This window comes from Nyctereutes procyonoides, unplaced genomic scaffold (assembly GCF_905146905.1).
Source record: "Nyctereutes procyonoides isolate TBG_1078 unplaced genomic scaffold, NYPRO_anot_genome, whole genome shotgun sequence".
Lineage (NCBI taxonomy): Eukaryota > Metazoa > Chordata > Mammalia > Carnivora > Canidae > Nyctereutes > Nyctereutes procyonoides.
Window position 1 is genome coordinate 87,518,026 of NW_026575125.1, and position 17,466 is coordinate 87,535,491.

At 38.5% G+C, this 17,466-nt stretch overlaps 1 pseudogene; it reads right to left on the reverse strand.

Moving 5' to 3' along the window:
* Nucleotides 1-1,450: 1,450 nt before the first annotated feature.
* Nucleotides 1,451-14,997, reverse strand: LOC129518039 (40S ribosomal protein S20-like; annotated as a pseudogene).
* Between the last annotated feature and the right edge of the window lie 2,469 nt (nucleotides 14,998-17,466).

A 17,466-nucleotide genomic window follows, 5' to 3' on the forward strand; every position in this document is an offset into this window, starting at 1 on the left:
ACCCAGGTGTCCCTCTTTTTTATGGCTCAATAATATTTTATTGTGTGTATACCACATCTTTTTTGTCCATTCATCTATTGATGGACATTTGGGCTGCTTCCACAGTTTGGCTATTGTAAAAAATGCTGCAGTAAACATAGAGGTGCGTGTATCCCTTTGAATTAGTATTTTTGTATTTTGGGGGTAAATACCCAGTAGTGCAATTACTGGATCATAGGGTAGTTCTATTTTTAATTTTTTGAGGAGCATCGATACTGTTTTCCACAGTGGCTGCACCAGTTTGCATTTCCACCAACAGTGCACGAGGGTTCCTTTTCCTCCACATCTTTGCCAACATTTGTTGTTTCCTGTGTTTCTGACTTTAGCTATCGTGACAGGTATGAAGGTAATCTCTCGTTGTAGTTTTGATTTCCTTTCCCTGATGATGAGTAATGTTGAGCATCTTTTCGTGTGTCTGTTGCTCATCTCTTTGTCTTCTTTGGAGAAATATGTGTTTGTGTCTTCTGCCCATTTTTAACTGGATTATTTGGGGGGGTTGAGTTGTATCAGTTTTTTATATTTTTTAGATACTAACCCTTTATCAGATATGTCATTTGCAAACATTTTCTCCCATTCAGTAGGTTGCCTTTTATTTTGTTGCTTGTTTCCTTCACTGTACAGAAACTTTTTATTTTGATGTAATCCCAATTGTTTTTCTGTTTTTATTTTCCTTCCCTCAGGAACCATATCTAGAAAACTGTTGCTATGGCCAATGTCAGAGAGATTACTGCCTTTGCTCTCTCCTAGGATTTTTATAGTTTCAAGACCCACATTGAAGTCTTTAATCCATTTTGGGTTTATTTTTGTGCATGATGAAATAAAGTTGTCCAGTTTTCTTTTGCATGTAGTCATCTAGTTTTCCCAACACCATTTGTTAAAGAGACTGCATTTTGCCCATTCCTCCTTTGTCTAAAATTAATTGATTATATAAATGTGGGTTTATTTCTAGGTTTTCTGTTCTATTCCATTGATCTGTGTCTATTTTTATGCCAGTACCATACTGTTTTAATTATTACCACTTTGTAATATAACTTGAAATCTGGAATTGTGATGCCTCCAGCTTTGTTTTTCTTTTTCAAGATTGCTTTGGCTATTTGAGGTCTTCTGTGTTTCCATACAAATTTTAGGATTGTTTGTTTTAGTTCTGTTGAAAAATACTGTTAGCATTTTGATAGGAATTACATTAAATATGCATATTTCTTTAGGTAATATGGACATTTTAAAAAATATGTTTTCTTCCAGTCCATGAATATGGAATGTCTTTCCATTTCTTCATGTTGTCTTGAATTTCTTTCATCAGTGCTTTATAGTTTTTAGAGTACAGGTCTTTTACCTTTTTGGTTAAGTTTATTCCTGAATATTTTATTGTGTTTTTTTAACACCAGATAATCAATTTCTTAAAAAGGTTGATTTAAGCATCTGCAATGGCAACTTCAATTTTGACTCCTGGCTGAATACTGATGGGAGTAATCTGCTTACAAATCTCAGAAGGAATGTGCAAATCAATGAGTCAGTGTGGATCCTCATCTGAAAATGAGGATCCTCATCTGAAAAAATCCTCATCTGAAAAAAATTTAAACCTTCTTTCACCACAAGGAGTTTTTCTTATAGTGATTCTCAGGGTCTTGGTAGGCATCCAAACTGGTCCTCTCACTTTGAGATTCTTTTCCTTTGTGCTTCTGATCAAGTTAGCACATACTTTCTCCAAAGATTTTTTGTTGTGGCTGCTTAAAGTAATTCTAGTTTTATGAATCACCATCTCTGATTCCATGGTGTCTTCACAGTGTCTTTAAAAGCTATGCCTTTAGCACAGCTTCCTCACCAACTTGTTCCTCAGTGAAAGCAAACAGCAGTGAGTCTGAAACAAGAGTGGGGTGTCCAGAACTCTACTATAGCTATGACCATGTCTTCCTCAAAGAGCTGAATATTTTATTGTTTTTGGTGCAATTGTAAATGAAATTGTTTTCTTATTTTCACTTTCTGCTCCTTCATGATTAGTGTATAGGAATACAACAGATTTCTGTGCATTGATTTTGTATTCTGTGACTTTACTGAATTTATTTATCAGTTCTAGTGTTTTTTTGGTGGAGTCTCTGGATATAATATCATGTTATCTATAAATAGTGAGAGCTTTACTTTTCCCTTACCAATATGGATGCCTTTTATTTCTTTAAGTTGTCTGATTGCTGTAGCTAGGACTTTCAGTGCTACATTGAATAAAAGTGAGGAGAGTGCTAAGATAATTTTTTATTTCTTCTTTGATTTCTTGGTTGACTGAGACATTTGTATTTAAAAAAGGAATCTTCATTTGTAAGGGTGTCTCTCTCTCTCTCTCTCTGTACCAGGAAGAAAAGGATAACTAAATCTCTGAAAACTCTTATCAGTGGAGAAGGCAGCAACTTAAATTTGTATAACAACCATATCTTCCTTTACGGTGCTTTTCGTGGTAACTTCCCATAACTGGCTCCCCACCCCCACCATCTTCCTTTGTGTTTAGCTGGAGCTGGATTTAAGGTGGTGGCTTGGACCAGTTTAGGAAGCTATAAGATTTTCCTGGGTATCTGTTATGTATACAGGAGGTATGCATGTTATTAATCTTCTGTTTGCTTTTCTCCTATTAATCTGTCTCTTACTATGAGAGAGGAGAGTTGCTCAGTCAAGAACCTAAAAGAATAGAAGGAATATTATTCTTCCTCCTTCATAGCCATAGAACCAAAATCATGAAATAAGGAAGTGATTCAGGAGTAATGTGGAGATTCAGGACTACTGTAATCAAAATAAATCTTTTATTGATACTCTAGTAAGGAAGGATTATATATTCTAGTTAAAACCTGATACAGAAATTAAAATCCTGCCAGAAATAGAGCCCTCTGTATGAATAAAGAAAAGAGAAATTTAACACAATTTAATATTGCATAAGCATTATCACATTCACATGTATGTAAGGTAGCACAACAGTCTGGACAGACTTACACAGTCTGGAGAGAATTTCATATAAATTTATACCTTAAAATAGAAAGAAGGACAATGAAAGGTTATCTCCTCAAGAGACGTATAGATGCACTGTGGTATTGCTTGTATATCTCCTGAGAGACTTAATTTCAAAAGTGTCTGCTTATATTTCCAAGGGTCAGAAAATATGTGAATTGAATTATATAATCAAAAGAGTTAGTCTCCTCTTCAGTCATTTCAACTTTCAAGAGATATCCTAAGGGCAGAAGGATCGTCAAAGAAAATTTCTTCATTGTACCCTTATAATCTACATTTGTAACTTATGATTATTTTTATTGTTTAAGTGTATTCATATGTGTTTACTATTTATAAAATTTATCTGTTAAAGTATGTCATTCTACTGAGGGTTTAGTTCTTCTCAACTAATATCTGTCCACATTACTAGGAAGATCTAATTCCTGTGTTCTCCTTTCAGGTATTCTTTCATGAGTGTAGGCATTGGTTCAGAATGAGTTGCCCCAAGATGTGCCACTTTGGCATACAGATTACTTCAAACTGAAAACAAATAAGGTGCAAAAGAATCAGGAAGAAACTTTTATCTTCCCTCCTAACTGCATAAAAGAATTTAGATGGAAGACTTGCTCCAGAGAGCAATCACCATAGATAACTACATTATAATATGAACTAGGGATGGCAGACAGAAATTTAGTAAAGTCTGATAAAATTCCTCTCTGTATTTCATTTTTTCTGTGTTGCCTAGCAATCATTAGTTTACCAAGCATTTACTCTTGTTCATCTTCTTGTAAATTGCTTTCCTTCCCTTTGAACTCCCAGACTCCTAACCCCTTCTTCTTAGTTCAGGATGACACACCTCATTTTGTCTACCTTTGGAACAATTCATGTTTACGTGTATTCCCCAGAGTTAAGTCATTAAATTTGATTTTTTTCTGTTGATCTATCTCATTTCAATTTAATTCTTAGACCAGCCAAAAGAACCTCTAACAATAGAGGTTTTTTTCTTCCCAACACAAGCATATATCAAGAGGGCAAGAATGGAGGCAGGAGGGACTGCTGGCTGGCTGTCAGTAGAGCATGTAACTCTTGCTCTCAGGTTTTGAATTCAAGCCCCATGTTGGGCATAGAGTTTACTTTTAAAAAAATAGAGGTAGGAAAATCTATGGCTATGTTTGGCTGAAAGGAAGCATTTTCTTAAAGCATTGATACAGTCTACCATGTCACAAACTTTTAGCCATACTTGCTCAATAAGAGAATATAAGAAAGGATAAAGGCAGCCTGTTTTGCTAGAATTGCTCAAGACAAATATCAGAAACTAGCAAAACCCTAGACAAATGTATGGTATTTGTTGTGAAAGTCACACTTTCATCATTAAACTGAATCAGCCCTGGACATGAGAGCAAACAGGCTAAACTATTAGATTTTCCTGAATGACAGAGATTCTAGGCAGTTTGTAATTGGCCCTTATCAGTAATATTATTTTGGTACATATAATTCTAAATCTCAGTTCCTTTTTCTCAAAACAGAAAGAAGATGAAAGAGAGAGAAAGACCTGTCTAGCGCTCTTCTTTCCCCTTTAGAGCTATAAAAGATTCTGAGTCTCTTTCAAATAATAGTTGTTGGGGCACCTGGGTGGTTTGGTCAGTTAAGCATCTGCCTTTGGCTCAGGTCCTGTTCCCAGGGTCCTGGGATTGAGCCCTTGGTTGGACTCCCCACTGGGTGGGGAGCCTGCTTCTCCCTCTCCTTCTGTCCCTCCCCCCATTTGTGCTTGCTTTCTCTCATGTGCACATACACTCTCTCTCTCAAATAAATATCTTTTAAAAAGTAATAGTTATTACAATAGTTATATCTAGGGACACACAGATATAATATACCTGGATTATATCTGTATATAATATATCAAACAAGATGTTTGGCAGTGTGCCTCATGGTGGCTTTGTGGAAAAAAAAGTGAGCTGGGTAGCAGAATTTTTTGGAATATCTGGAGGTGGTTGGGTCACTATATCTTAAGAGAATGAGCAGTAGTTCAGTGTCAAATTGAAGGGAGGTGTCTTGCTGAAGAGCTTTGATCTTGATAATCCAATTTTACACTTTTATCAGCAATTTGAAGACAAATATAGAAGGAACACATTAAATTTGTAGGTAACATAAAATTTAAGAAGCTTGGTAACAGAATTAAGATTCAAAAGATTTTGGACAGACCATAATGATGGGCTAAAACTAAAATGAAATTCAGTAAGGATATACATAATATCAAATACAAATAAAAACAAATCCTGCCTTTAGTGAGAAGAGACTTTATTCAAAAGGATTATTGAGGGTATGAGGGTAAGCTAATGCAATGGGGAAGGGGAACTATTCAAACAAGGAGAAGGCTGTGACCATAAGATCTCTGAAGCATCTCAAGGGTTAAGTAAAAAGTTTTCTTTTATAGAGATGTGTAAACAAAGCTGGAAAGGTGTGGGGAAGTTGAAAGGGTGGCATGATCATATCATAGATCAGATAGGGTTTTACCCTGGGGCCTGCCTATTTATACCTGCTCAGGTTGAGGGTAGGCCAGCCTTCAGAGGCCTAGGGGAAGGACAGAGTATGAACAAAAGTTTGGTTAGCAAGTGTTTTGTTCCAAAACAAGACAGGCAGTTCATCTGATTATTTATGAGGCAAAGAATGGAACTTTTGAGGATCTGTGTCTGGTTGTGCCATAGATAAACTAGCAGGACATGTGTGAATCTTATCTAAGTCATATGGGAAAGGATAATTCTTCACAATAAGTTGTTTTCTGAAACAAGGGAGTGGTAGATTCCTTTAACCTTCTATTTTCTGGGAGCATAGGGCTCAGGTAAAATGCAATATTGTCATAATTTCTTTCATTAAAGGTCAAGGAATAATGGTATCAAGGAGAGCGTGAGGGTCTTTTGGCTTAACAGTATGAAAAACAGAGATTTTTAGTTGTTATGTCCCATCATGTGATGTCCCATCATATGACCTGTGGCAGGATGGGTGTGGTGGGATAGGATTTTAGGTCACATTGATAGAAGTCTATCAAGTGGGAGGATTAATAGTCTACTGTGGAGATTGTGCTGAGTAAAATACATGTAGAGCAACTTATTCAGCTCTGTATATGCATGTGGCAGTGTTTTACACAGATTCTAAATTTAATTCTTACATTATCTCTTTCTGAAATAAATAGACCTATCTTCAAATATTTGAAGAACTGTCATATGAAAGTGGGATTATATGTATATCTGTAACAGGGAAAAATTTAGTATGTTTGACTTCATATCGCTTCTATTTCCCTTGCTGCTGTGACCTATAGGTTAGAAACCTCTGCTTAGCCCTGCAGGTAGGGATATTAATCATCTAAGGAATTTTGCTTACAGCTAAGATTTACAAAAACTTCTTACTCAAAATCTACCTCACCTGAAGAGATAAGGAAATAGCCAGAGCAGTCATCATCCCAATTCCTCAAGATTGAGGGATGATCATAACTCACGGGGGAATTGAAACTGTGCCTTATATGATTAAAGAGGCAGAAACTAGCAGAAAATTTAAAGCTTGATTTTCAGAGAACTATTTCTTCCAATCAGCTATTGTGGGTTTTTTTTTAAAGATTGATTTATTTGAGTGGGGAGGGGCAGAGGGAGAATCCTCAAGCAGACTCCCCACTGAGCATGGAAGCTGACATGGGGTTCCATCCTTGGAATCCTGAGATCATAACCTGAGCTGAAATCAAGAGTCAACTGCTTAACCAACTGAGCCACAGGTGGCCCAGCTATTGTGTCTTTTCCGACGCCACTAACAAACTCACTAGCTGTCTCTGTAGGAGCCTGGACCTAAGGTCAACTGATATGGTTCCAGCCTATGAACAAGCAAGGTCTTGCATTCCTTACTCGAAATAACAAGCCCAAGACTCCATCCAGTTTATAATAGCTCTCAGAACATGCCCATAGCCCCTTCTCCTTGTCCTAAAATAACCTCCGAAAGTCAGGGGCTGAATTTTTCTACATTCTGATGTTAAGTTTTCACCCCAAAGTGAACATGGGATATATGTTACATGTATGTTCCCTCAGTGTGCATGGATGGTCCATTTCTCCTCATGAACAATCATGAGTTTTTCCACCCTTTTCATCAATATATATGTAATCTTAACCTCTAGGGTTATAAAAAACATGTTCTATCCCCCTTCAGGGAGGCATATTTGAGGCTTGTCCTCCCATTTTTGTGCCCAAGATTGCGAATCCGAGAAACCACCAAGGAGCCGACACCAATGCAAGCATAGGAGGGTTTATTTACAAGCTCGAGCTTGGGTCCAAGTGTACCCGACACAGTGGAGCAGGGACTTGGACCTCGAAGTGGGTTACAGCTGGGTTTTTTATAGGCTGGTCTAGGGTATTTTCAGAAGGGGTGGAGGAATTTCTCAAGTTCTGTTTACATTCTGATCTGGGGCTTTCAAGGGCATTGAGCTCTGTTCTCATTCTAATATGGGACTTTCTACCACAGGCGTGGGCTCTGTTGTCTTTCTGATATGGGATTCTCTGCCGAGGGCAATTCTAAGCTCTGTTGTCTTTCTGATATGGGAGTCCCTGCCGAGGACATTGAGAACATTCTGCGGTTTTTCCCATAAAGTTCAGCTTTTATTCACAGGGGCCTAAGATGGCTGTACTTGTGCTAATGCTAAACTTTAGGTGGGATGGCCTTTTAATTTTTCTCGGCCTCCACACCATCTCCTTTGGTTACCTCTCAGATAAACTCTTTTCTTGCTGCATACTTAATGTCTCGGTGACTGGCTTTGCTGCACATTGGGCACATGGACTTGGGTTCAATATCTTTTATAGTTTCTGTGGGTGGAAGTAAAGTCAATGCATAGGAGTTATGGAAATAATAGCAAACTAACAGCAAATTTCTGCTCAACGAAAGGAAGACTGTTACATTTCCTTCTCCAAAGGACTTCCAATCACTCAAAATATTCAAGCATAAACTGAATATTCGCCAAGCCCAGATATTGTAGAAGGGGTTCTTCGGATGAGAAGTCTGGTCTAACTTCTTAGTTCCCTTTCTAATTCTGTGATCCTGCGATTCTCCTAATTGACCTATCTAATAATGATTCATCCTTCTTTGAGAGACTCTGTCCCTTCAACTTTGCAGAAAGAGTCCTCCTTAGAAATACCAAGTGATTATGACAGGACAGTATTAGCTTTGGGAAAGTGCATGTCACCCTAGGTAATAAATGATCAAAGACCTGAGACGTTAGAGACTGTCTCCTAGCTTCCAGTCCCTGTCTCTCTACATTTTAGGTCCTCTTGTCCTCCAGAACTTATAAAAACTGTGCTGTTCCTTTGTCACCCTTGATTTCTTTCTTCTCAGCCTAATTAAACATCTGTGTTTATTTCCATAGTCAATAGCCCCTATTGTTGGTCACACGTGTGTTGGTCACACATGCACAGACAGGCTATAACTGGGCTATAAGCACTGTTTTTCTGATCAAAATGTTTTTTCTTTGCAAGGTAGGAGATACTTACCTCAGCCTCACAACCAAGGGTAATAATCTTTGTGTAGGTCATAGTTTCTCCTGAGAATCTTAGAGAAACACAGAGACAATTAGTCCCTGACAACTCTTCTATGTATATTGTAGGGGAGGAAAAAATCATTTTCTTGTACTTTTCTAAATTCTTAGATGGGGATCCTATAATACAAGATAGAACAACTAGAGAAAAATGTTTATTAACACATATATCTCATATATACATGGGAGATAGCCAGGAAAAAGAGGTGGCTTAAAATTTGGACTTGGGGCACCTGGGTGGTTTAGTCAGTTAAGCACCTGTCTTCTGCCTTTGGTTCAGGTCATGATCTCAGGATTCTGGGTTCAAGCCCCACATCGGGCTCCCTGCTCAGTGGGGAGTCTGCTTCTTCCTTTCCCTCTGCTGTTCCCCTTGCTTGTGTGTGCTCACTCTCTCTGTCAAATAGATAAATATAATCTTAAAAAAAGAATTCTTTAAAAAAAAATTGGGCTTAAATATCCTCACTGGAAAACATAAAAAGAACTTCAACAAAGCAATACAGGAATGGACAACTGAATAAAAAAGTGGGCAAATAATGCAAACAAACAATTCACAGAAAATAAATAGAAATAGCCAATGAACACATTAAAATATGTACAGGCTAATTTAACAAGTTAAGAACCAAACAAGCCTCAGTAGTTGAAGGGAAATGGCATAGTCAAGAGTACAGGTGGACTGGCTGGAACAGCATTTGGCTTTATATCAAAAAAAGTCAGCTACACCCTTGGAGGAATTATTATCCTCAGTTCCACTGCATTCATGAAGCAATACTGCTAGCTAAATGGGGTTCTTGATTTACAGATATTCTCCTAAATTTCTAGGCTTGATTTACTGAGGGCTCAACTAAAGTAAAACATTATGGTGTCCATTGAGCCACTAATAATGTTCAGTCTTAGTTCCAGCTACTTAAAAACAAAAGTGAATGTGGTTACTCCGTTCAGTGGACAGAACTCAAGGTAATCTTAATATCTGTGGCCAACATGACCCTTAATGAATCTTTTTTACATTTTGGGCTGCTGCCAATGTCCCAGGTATCTGGTCTACCACTTAGAAGATTACCAACTGGTAGATGAAAAACTTTGGCCACCCATTTGTGACCTTTAAGTCAAAACTACCATGTTATACTTTCCAAGCAATCTATAGTCTGACAATAGTTTGCTTTTTGTCATAAAAGTCATCCAAAAATGAGCTGGTGATCATGGTATTTGATGGACATTCATGTCCTTAAGTATCTTTAGGCTGCTGGCATCATTGAGAAGTAGAATGTATTTTTAAAAAATCATCTAAAAATTATTTTTGACTCTACGTATCTTATCTCTTCCTGGTCCATATCTTTTAGTAAGATAATTTGGTTGCAGAATATAGTATTGGGACAGAAAGATTCCCTTACTCTATTCTAGGTTCTTTGGTCTGGTAATTATTTCTAGCTATCTATATATCTATATCTACATCTATATTTTAAGATTTTATTTATTTATTAATGAGAGACACACAGAGAGAGGCAGAGATATAGGCAGAGAGAGAAGCAGGCTCCCTGCGGGGAGCCTGATGCAGGACTCAATCCCAGGACCCCGGGATCATGACCTGAGCCAAAGGCAGGCGTTCAACCACTGAGCTGCCCAGGTGTCCCAGTCTAGTAATTATACTGAAAAAAAAAAAACCAGATTGACAGGAGAAAAGCAAATTTAATTTCATACATGTTATAGACTAATAAAATTATGAGACCATAAGGCAGTCAGGCAATTGAGCCTTCCATAACACCCTGAGGGGTCTGGGGACACAAAGGGGAGGAAGGCCATTTGCAAGAAGGTAAGAAGAGATGTTTGGGAAACAAAGGTTGCCCTGTTGTGCAGGTAAGTTTCTCATGTAAAAATGTATCTCTAGCAATATCTCTCTTCCTTGTACAACCCTCCCCTTCCCTTTCCAATGTAAATTTAGGCAGTTGGGGAGAGGTAAAAAGCTTTTCCTGAATCTGGTAGGTTTAGATAGGTTTTAGTTCAAAATAATCCCCATGCCAAAGTGACATATTTTAGGGTGGTAACTTCTGCTCTCTTTCAGTGGCCATTCCAGAATGGGTTGATCTATTGGCTTCCTCCTGGGTTATAGTCAGAGAAAAAGGAAGAGAAAATTTATAAAACTATTTGGAAAATTCAGGATTCTTCCCTGACCATTCTTGGCATTATGTCTTTTTCTCCTACCAATAATCTCAGGTAGGCCTGACTGATACACCTTCTGGGTGGTAGCCTGGCTAAAATGAATGCTAGGAGATGCAAAGATAATTCTGGTTCAGCCACCTGGATTCTAGCAACATGGATACCTGTACATGCATTCATCAGGGACCTGTACATCACCCCCCGCTCCGGAGAACATGGGGCAAGGCGATAAGGCATCTGTTGAAGGCCACATTCTGTTTGCTGTATTATAAGTAATAAAGTAACTTGCCTCTGAAGAAAAATCATCTTCAGCTAAAACAGAAGTATGTGGGGAACGCTGGTTATGGGAAGGTGAGCCAGAAAAGCTAGGTAAACAATGATAAGGTTTGTTAGGCAGAGTTAAGTTGGGCCTTCTCCATTGATAGATTCTCTTGTGATTTAGAGTCATTCTTCTCTTCCTGGTACTGAAAGAGAGAAACCCTTACAAATGGAGATTTCCTTTGTAAATGTAAATTTCCCTCACAAAGGGTAAATTCTACTCTATTTTCAGAGCTTCTTTCATATCTGCTATTTCTCAAAATAAGCAGCTAAAAATAATCCTGTGCCAAAGAGACATAATTAGGGTAGCATATTCCGGGCTCCTACAATCATATTTTGGGGTGGCATATTCTGGTCTATAATATAAATACTTATAGTCATCCCCAAGTGATTTTTATATACATGAGGCGATTGGACTCAGTGATAGTTAAAAGAATTGAAAACAGGGTATTTAGAAAAGTGGTGGAATCACCTTCATTGCTAGATTTAATTATTGGGAGACATTCCAAAAACTAATCTCTACTGCTTAGAATTCTAGGTTTGGGTTAATTGACCCCTGAGGCTGTTCCAGTGCTAATTCTTTAGTATTATATTGCACATACCAAGGGAGTAAATCACTTTTATATGGATGTGGATGGATCATAAAGCAATAAAAATGTTAATGCTCTGGAGATGAATCCAGAGCTTTCTAGTGCTCAGGTTGCTTTTGGACCTCAGTGGGAGCTGCTCACCCATGGTGCATGAACCAAACATTTCCAATTGCCAGTTGCCTCATTCCACAGCAAAGCTGACTTCTGGAGAAGATTTAATTTACTTATTTTAGAACCAGTTATATTCATGGCCAGGAAGGACCTTTCTTGAGACTTTTTCTTTCTTGTAGCTTTATTCACAACTGTTTCATATATAGGGAGTTTTACTATCTTAAAAAAAAGTATCCAAGGAAGATTTTCACTATAGCTGTAATACTTTGTAAGAATTTTTTTTCTCCTACACCAAGTCTTAACTACTTATGCTGCAGTTTAAAGTATTTTTATATTGTTCCCTTCTCAATAGAGGTTGTATCTTCCTCAATTTCTTTCAGAAGTGTTCTATAGTTTAGGGTATAGATCCTTTACCTCTTTGGTTAGGTTTATTCCTAGGTATCTTAGGCTTTTGGGTGCAATTGTAAATGGGATTGACTCCTTAATTTCTCTTTCTTCAGTCTCACTGTTAGTGCATAGAAATGCCACTGACTTCTGGGCATTGATTTTGTATCCTGCCACACTGCAAATTGCTGTATGAGTTCTAGCAATCTTGGGGTGGAGGCTTTTGGGTTTTCTATGTAGAGTATCATGTCATCGGCGAAGAGGGAGAGTTTGACTTCTTTGCCAATTTGAATGCCTTTAATGTCTTTTTGTTGTCTTATTGCTGAGGCTAGGACTTCTAGTACTATGTTGAATAGCAGTGGTGAGAGTGTACATCCCTGTCTTGTTCCTGATCTTAGGGGAAATAGCTGGGGGCATCACAATGCCAGATTTTAGGTTGTACTACAAAGCTGTGGTCATCAAGACAGTGTGGTACTGGCACAAAAACAGACACATAGATCAATGGAACAGAATAGAGAACCCAGAAGTAGGCCCTGAACTTTATGGTCAACTAATATTTGATAAAGCAGGAAAGACTATCCCCTGGAAGAAAAACAGTCTCTTCAATAAATGGTGCTGGGAAAATTGGACATCCACATGCAGAAGAATGAAACTAGACCACTCTCTTTCACCATACACAAAGATAAACTCAAAATGGATGAAAATCTAAATGTGAGACAAGATTCCATCAAAATCCTAGAGGAGAACACAGGCAACACCCTTTTTGAACTTGGCCACAGTAACTTCTTGCAAGATACATCCACAAAAGCAAAAAAAACAAAAGCAAAAATGAGCTATTGGGACTTCATCAAGATAAGAAGCTTTTGCACAGCAAAGGATACAATCAACAAAACTAAAAGACAACCTACAGAATGGGAGAAGATATTTGCAAATGACGTATCAGATAAAGGGCTAGTTTCCAAGATCTATAAAGAACTTCTTAAACTCAACAGCAAAGAAACAAACAATCCAATCATGAAATGGGCAAAAGACATGAACAGAAATCTCACAGAGGAAGACATAGACATGGCCAACATGCACATGAGAATATGCTCTGCATCACTTGCCATCAGGGAAATACAAATCAAAACCACAATGAGATACCACCTCACACCAGTGAGAATGGGGAAAATTAACAAGGCAGGAAACCACAAATGTTGGAGAGGATGCAGAGAAAAGGGAACCCTCTTACACTGTTGGTGGGAATGTGAACTGGTGCAGCCACTCTGGAAAACTGTGTGGAGGTTCCTCAAAGAGTTAAAAATAGACCTGCCCTACGACCCAGCAATTGCCCTGCTGGGGATTTAGTCCAAAGATACAGATGCAATGAAACGCCGGGACACCTGCACCCCGATGTTTCTAGCAGCAATGTCCACTATAGCCAAACTGTGGAAGGAGCCTCGGTGTCCATCGAAAGATGAATGGATAAAGAAGATGTGGTTTATGTATACAATGGAATATTACTCAGCCATTAGAAACAACAAATACCCACCATTTGCTTCAACGTGGATGGAACTGGATGGTATTATGCTGAGTGAAGTAAGTCAATCGGAGAAGGACAAACATTATATGGTCTCATTCATTTGGGGAATATGAATAATAGTGAAAGGGAATAGAAGGGAAGGGAGAAGAAATGTGTGGGAAATATCAGAAAGGGAGACAGAACATAAAGACTCCTAACTCTGGGAAACGAACTAGGGGTAGTGGAAGGAGAGGAGGGCGGGGGGTGGGGGTGAATGGGTGACGGGCACTGAGGGGGGCATTTGACGGGATGAGCACTGGGTGTTATTCTGTATATTGGCAAATTGAACACCAATAAAAAATAAATTTATTATTAAAAAAACATTCCTGAAAACAAAAAAAAATAGAGGTTGTAGGCTAAATCACTGGAATCTGATCAATAATAAATTGAGGCATATTCAAATTTTAAGAATGTATTTGAGCAGATACCAGTTTGAATCTGGCAGTACCAAACAAGAAGTGGTTAGAAGTGCTCCACTGAAGGGAGCTGGGGACATTTTTTTAAAAGAGAAAAGGCAGAAACAAAGTGAAATCATTGATTGGCTATAGCTTAAGACCAAGTTGGCTGTTTGTGATTTGTTCTCTTTAGATTTCAATTTTTATAACTTTGAGGCATTTACAGGCTTAGATTTTGTGTTGCTTATGTAGGTGCCAATAGAGGCACCTTAGTCTAATGGCCTCCTTATATCATTAATTTAACAAATCTGCTATATGTTGGTTTATTATTTTCACATCCAGTTGTTTATGACAAAAATGAGATTATTTTTAAAAGTTCGGATATAAGAAAGTAGTAAGTCATGGTTCAGAATGTCATCATCTCATCTGTTGTCACTGATAAGAACTCAGTAGCTCAGCTGCTGAGGCCCCCCCGCCAGGGGGAGGTCATCAATAAAAACATATGAAAATACATAAATTAATAAATATGAAGAAGCAACTATGTCAAGGAGACATTGTAACTATAAATACGAAGAGTTTGTGGTTTGTGAAGACTAGCTGAGAGTCTGGGAGAGGTTGTACTTTGGTGATCTAAACTAGCTCCTGCTGCAGTAAAGATTTTTGTAGCAGTGGTTGCTTGAAAAATATCCCCTCGCCCATCAATACCAGCACCATAGGTCCCTAGCAACATGCTCTAGCTACAGGGGACTTTTACTTTTGCTCTTAGAGCTGGCCATCAACTCTTAGTTGGCCAAGCCATCTCTCCCAAGTACCAGCTTGTATAAAGGTATATGTAAGGTTCCTCTTAGGCAACAGCTTGAGCAATGGAATGTACAAAGGGTCCACAGCCTCCCCCTGGCTGAATCCAAACTGGTCCATCAGGCGACCCACCTCAAAGCATCCATAGGCCCTAACTGGCCAATGGGCTACTTACTACCAGGCACAGTTGCCAAAAAAGGGAAAATGCCATTCTTCACCATATCTCCCCATCTTCCTTCTTCTTTTTTTTAATAAATTAATTTTAATTGGTGTTCAATTTACCAACATACAGAATAACACCCAGTGCTCATCCCATCAAGTGTCCCCCTCAGTGCCCGTCACCCATTCACCCCCACCCCCCGCCCTCCTCCCCCTCCACCACCCCTAGTTCATTTCCCAGAGTTAGAAGTCTTTATGTTCTGTCTCCCTTTCTGATATTTCCCACACATTTCTTCTCCCTTCCCTTATATTCCCTTTCACTATTATTCATATTCCCCAAATGAATGAGAACATAGACTGTTTGTCCTTCTCCGATTGACTTACTTCACTCAGCATAATACCCTCAGGTTCCAACCATGTTGACGCAAATGGTGGGTATTTGTCTTTTCTAATGGCTGAGTAATATTCCATTGTATACATAAACCACATCTTCTTTATCCATTCATCTTTCGATGGACACTGAGGCTCCTTCCACAGTTTGGCTATTGTGGACATGGCTGCTAGAAACATCGGGGTGCAGGTGTCCCGGCGTTTCATTGCATCTGAATCTTTGGGGTAAATCCCTAACAGTGAAATTGCTGGGTCGTAGGGCAGGTCTATTTTTAATTCTTTGAGGAACCTCCACACAGTTTTCCAGAGTGGCTGCACCAGTTCACATTCCCACCAACAGTGTAAGAGGGTTCCCTTTTCTCTGCATCCTCTCCAACATTTGTTGTTTCCTGCCTTGATAATTTTCCCCATTCTCACTGGTGTGAGGTGGTATCTCATTGTGGTTTTGATTTGTATTTCCCTGATGGCAAGTGATGCAGAGTATTTTCTCATGTGCATGTTGGCCATGTCTATGTCTTCCTCTGTGAGATTTCTGTTCATGTCTTTTGCCCATTTCATGATTGGATTGTTTGTTTCTTTGGTGTTGAGTTAAATAAGTTCTTTATAGATTTTGGAAACTAGCCCTTTATCTGATATGTCATTTGCAAATATCTTCTCCCATTCTGTAGGTTGTCTTTTAGTTTTGTTGACTGTATCCTTTGCTGTGCAAAAGCTTCTTATCTTGATGAAGTCCCAATAGTTCATTTTTCTTTTGTTTCTTTTGCTTTCGTGGATGTATCTTGCAAGAAGTTACTGTGGCCAAGTTCAAAAAGGGTGTTGCCTGTGTTCTCCTCTAGGATTTTGATGGAATCTTGTCTCACATTTAGATCTTTCATCCGTTTTGAGTTTATCTTTGTGTATGGTGCAAGAGAGTGGTCTAGTTTCATTCTTCTGCATGTGGATGTCCAATTTTCCCAGCACCATTTACTGAAGAGACTGTCTTTCTTCCAGTGGATAGTCATTCCTCCTTTATCGAATATTAGTTGACCATAAAGTTCAGGGTCCACTTCTGGGTTCTCTATTCTGTTCCATTGATCTATGTGTCTGTTTTTTTGCCAGTACCACACTGTCTTGATGACCACAGCTTTGTAGTACAACCTAAAATCTGGCATTGTGATGCCCCCAGATACAGTTTTCTTTTTTAAAATTCCCCTGGCTATTCGGGGTCTTTTCTGATTCCACACAAATCTTAAAATAATTTGTTCTAACTCTCTGAAGAAAGTCCATGGTATTTTGATAGGGATTGCATTAAATGTGTAAATTGCCCTGGGTAACATTGACATTTTCACAATATTAATTCTGCCAATCCATGAGCATGGAATATTTTTCCATCTCTTTGTGTCTTCCTCAATTTCTTTCAGAAGTGTTCTATAGTTTTTAGGGTATAGATCTTTACCTCTTTGGTTAGGTTTATTCCTAGATATCTTATGCTTTTGGGTGCAATTGTAAATGGGATTGACTCCTTAATTTCTCTTTCTTCAGTTTCATTGTTAGTGTATAGGAATGCCATTGATTTCTGGGCATTGATTTTGTATCCTGCCACGCTACCAAATTGTTGTATGAGTTCTAGCAATCTTGGGGTGGAGGCTTTTGGGTTTTCTATGTAGAGTATCATGTATCATGTCATCGGTGAAGAGGGAGAGTTTGACTTCTTCTTTGCCAATTTGAATGCCTTTAATGTCCTTTTGTTGTCTGATTGCTGAGGCTAGGACTTCCAGTACTATGTTGAATAGCAGTGGTGAGAGTGGACATCCCTTTCTTGTTCCTGATCTTAGGGGAAAGGCTCCCAGTGCTTCCCCATTGAGAATGATATTTGCTGTGGGCTTTTCGTAGATGGCTTTTAAGATGTCGAGGAAAGTTCCCTCTAGCCCTACACTCTGAAGAGTTTTGATCAGGAATGGATGCTGTATTTTGTCAAATGCTTTCTCTGTATCTAATGAGAGGATCATATGGTTCTTGGTTTTTCTCTTGCTGATATGATGAATCACATTGATTGCTTTA